This window comes from Bidens hawaiensis, unplaced genomic scaffold, assembly GCF_021521415.1.
Source record: "Bidens hawaiensis isolate Kalapana, Puna unplaced genomic scaffold, B.hawaiensis_p1.1 tig00004474_1, whole genome shotgun sequence".
In the NCBI taxonomy this organism is placed as follows: Eukaryota; Viridiplantae; Streptophyta; class Magnoliopsida; order Asterales; family Asteraceae; genus Bidens; species Bidens hawaiensis.
The window spans coordinates 360,889-365,269 of NW_027491269.1; the positions used below are offsets into that span (position 1 = coordinate 360,889).

Below are 4,381 nucleotides of genomic sequence, written 5' to 3' on the forward strand. Positions count from 1 at the left end.
GTATTTCATTTTTTTTACTTTTTAATCTTTCATTTTTTTCTTTTTAATATTTCTTTCCTGATTTAATCAATTATATACCAACATAAATATGTTTTTTTTTGTTTTATATAATATAGTATATTAGTTATTAATATTAGGCTTTTATAAGTAACCAATTTTCACGTTGATATTGAATATTGATTCCAAAAATTAAGGTATTAAATATATTATACTAATTAAGGTTTTATAAGAAATGATATTATTGGATGAAGAGGCAAGATTGATTTTAAAATTAAATTTCAATAAACTTTAACTTATTAAATATATATAATTATTTACTAAATTACAAGTCTTTTTCTTTCAAACCTTGAAAAGACAATTTCACTATTGATGTATTCTTTGTATTTATGTTAACTTAAACGAGCGGGTTTCTTTAACAGGTTAAAATATCAAATATGGTTCAAGTATTTTAAAATGAGTTTCGTTCCACGGGTTGGTTTAAAAAAGTAGCTATTTACAACTTCTTTTTTAGTTAACTATTTAATCAACCCATCATTTATGTTAAGTTCATAATCTTAAAAATCAACAAAAATATAAACACTAGACCACATGTTTTGGTTTTTCAGGTGGATAAAACAACTTATCTTTGGAATACACATGTTTGACATAAGCACACTATTAATCATATGATAAATTGACTTTGTATATTCTTTTATTATTGAAGATTTTAAAAATACAGTTTCTTTAGTGAGCGATTTATACTTGCACCGAAAAATGAGGTCGCTCAAGAAACTATCAAGAGTTCGCTATCCATGTTCTATGATACGTTACAAGAAAGCATTAGTGTCCTGATGTTTGTAATGACCTTAAAATCTAAGGTTGTCAAGTTATAGATCGATTAGTCCTAAAAGTCGACGTTGAAGTAATGTTGTTTAAAATATTAACTAGAAAATTGGTATATGCAATGAAACTAAACTGTATGTGAAAATACAATATGATAACCGTGTTATAGAAGCCGAAATCATATACGAAAGTAATATTGGAACTCACATTTTTATTCTTAGAAAAAATCATATACCTTTAGATAAAATAATTAATTTCAAAGTATGAAATTTTCACTTTATTTTTGTTTTGCATTAAAGATTAATAAAAAACTAAGGCCAATCATTATAGATGGTTGGTTTGTTTTTGAGACAGTTTATTTTAACTCATGATAGTTATGCGTTGCATTATTTAGAGCTATAAACAGAAACGATGTAAAACTACTAAGTTTTTATATAGAAAATAAAGTTACAAATAAAACTACAAGTATTGTGTACAAAGAAATATTTAAAGATTTATGAATTTCTAACAACTTTTTATTTTCATATTTTTGTAATGTGTAATTTATTCTATCATATAATTTATTTATTATAACCTGTGTGCTACACGATTAACTAACCTATTAAATAAATATATCAAAACAATTTTTATTATTAAAACAGGAAACCCATAATAATAACACAATTAATAACTAGAAGGTCAGATGTTGAAGATTTAGATATGCTAACCAGATGGATTTGATATATGTATGCGAAAATCCTACATAATAGAACTCATTTTTATTTTATTTTAAGACTGGGGGTGTGGGGGCTTCAAAGGGGGCGCTAGAGCTCCTCCGCTCGCGCCCCAAGGCGCTAATACCACACCAAATGGGCGCTAGAAGGGGCGCTACCTAGGCGCAAACACCACCCGTGAGCATGGTAGCGGGAGAAGAGAGAGAGGATGTGGGGCTTTAATATGGGCGCTAGAGGGGCGCTATCCACACCAGGGGCTAGGGGCTCTAACACCCCCCTTATCCGGTTTCTCTCGCTGCCACAAGTCATAATATTATTGGTCCTTGGCTCTGCTGGAGCTCCCACTTGAGCCCCCACATCCCTTAGTCTAAGTATAATCAATATCATCAAAAGTGCAACTTTGAAAAACCCCACCCTTCCACTGATGCCTTTCATCGTTGCCGGTGGTAGAAACTTTTAATGGGAGTAAATAAAAACCTAATTTGATAAATAGTTTTGAAAAACCTTATTTTGGTAAATAATTTTTCTATAATCCCATTTTAGTAAAAAACTCGGAGAGAGAAAGAGACAGAGTGTCAGTGAGATCGGTGGGTATTAAAGTTACAAAGTAGGTGTAAAGCCACATAGAACACGTGTTAGTCTCTCAACCCAACCCAACATGTACAATGCTAAAAGGAAGAAGTACAACCATTTATGCACAAAATAGTTGTAAATTAATATATATATATATATATCACATCATATAATTACAATTATTCAATAGGAACACAGGTGGCCAGCCAGCATCACATCATATAATTACAATCAAACCATCCACTACTAGCATACGACCATCCATTATTAGGAACATAGTACATAAAACTTAACAACCAGACCAGTATAACATAACGGCCACATCCTCAGCACAAACCACAATAAACTGCATCATACAACTTTCCAAGGGACACTAGGCAACAGTAGCCGGGTGCCAAGCTCCAATGCAAGCAACCTTACGAAGCCCACGATGGGTCTTCCGGGGCAAACGGGTCACACCAAAATCATCGTTGGCTGGATGCCAAGCTCCAATACATGCAACCTTACGAAGGCCACGATGGGTCTTGCGGGGAAAACGGGTCACACCACCTTCATAGCACAACGAAAAATAAACATAAGCAATCAAAACATTACTAAAAAGATAATAGATGTAGTGTAAATAAATTATATCATCAATGTCTTGAACAATAACCAACCAATGAAAGCTAGTAGGTTAAGCAAAATAAAAATACAGATACACATATTTATTGCGGGTCATGCTATATTAGCTACACCACCCCATATCTGATTTCACACCATCAAACGCCGTCCAAAAAAACAAGACACTTAGACAACCGTTTTGACCAAACAAGTCAAACTTTGAAAATCAATGGCCAGAACGGCTGTTTGAGCAACATTTGGATCGTTGTTCTAAGTTCTGACCATAGGGGTCAAACTTTGAAAAAAAAGCTGGTCAACACGGTCGTCCGGCCAATATCTGGCTGGTCGTTATGACTTATGACCATGATCAAAACATTGTTTGGTTAAATCGGTTGTCCGGCATGGCAGCTTGAAACACCATGAGAGATGTTAGACTGTGAGTATATAGTTGACTGCATTTGTTATTTAAACCTTCTCCACTGTGACGGGCAGCCCTAGGAAGACCCCCCTGCGAGTCATCTCTTGGTTGCTCAAACTTGCGATGAGTCATGGTAGCTTGTTTTTTACCTGCAAAACTTATTTACCTTGTATCAATGAAATCTCATCATCCATATATAATGAACGGATGTGGTATATTCATATTGTACTATATGAATAGTAAGAATTAATAGTCTTATTGAGACAAGAACTCATAGAGAATTCGTTTCCAAATAATTAATGATATAAGGTGTAAAAAATCAAAAGTGAACATGTACGGTAGCTAAATGATTACTTACAGATGCATACAAATACATCTAACATTTGATATAAATATTAACACGCACAAAATATATAATATTTGATGAAGCTATATTCATATATACATATAAATATATAATTTATAATTATATTCATTATTCTAAAAATTGCATACAAAAATAGCAACAGATGTTCGGTTTTTATCGTATGATCAAACAACAAACACATACATATATAGTAAAACAATGTATAAAAGAACGTAGTAAAACAATTATAAAAGCACTAGATCTGCTACTCTATATCATAGAACCCAAAATCACTAGTTTCGATATATTTAAGTAGGATCAATTGAGTGAGTACTTAATAAGAGAATAGATATAAGATCAAGAGCTAGAAAACCATACCTTGAAACCAAAATGAGAGAGCTAGCGATGAAAAATGCAGATAGTGTGCTGGGTTTTATCGACTTTAATGGTACTATGCAGATGAGTTATGACCGTTGGATGAAGTCGACTATTGCAATCATCAATTTTAGGCCACATTGTGAAGATAATATATAATTAAGGTGCGATGAAAACGAATTTTGCTTTGCATGCATTATTTGTTGTCTAGGCTTAAATATGATATTATGTTTGAAAAATGCATTTTGCGTTGGAAAAAAAATATCAACTCAGGCGTCAAATCAAGTGTTATGTAAATAATTGAAATTATTTGAAATAATGTTAAAAAAACTTTAAAACCTGAATTACAAAACTATCCTTTAAAAGGTTGGATATTTCCAACAATTTCTTCAATAATTTCGTTCAATGGTCCATTCACAGTTCACTCCATAGTAAAGGCCACGAAGGATTCCATACAAATAAGAAACATTTGGGCATTTATTGGATTTGTTTTAGTAACATAAAACATATTGAATTTTACATAAACATATGAGT

At 32.2% G+C, this 4,381-nt stretch overlaps 1 long non-coding RNA gene across 1 annotated transcript; it reads right to left on the minus strand.

Moving 5' to 3' along the window:
• Positions 1-2,264: 2,264 nt before the first annotated feature.
• LOC143626656 (uncharacterized) lies at positions 2,265-3,896 on the minus strand. The gene is made up of 3 exons (XR_013152459.1): positions 3,851-3,896; positions 3,180-3,275; positions 2,265-2,657 (listed from the first exon to the last, which is right to left on the minus strand). It is a non-coding gene; the product is annotated as an uncharacterized LOC143626656 (long non-coding RNA).
• Positions 3,897-4,381: the final 485 nt, after the last annotated feature.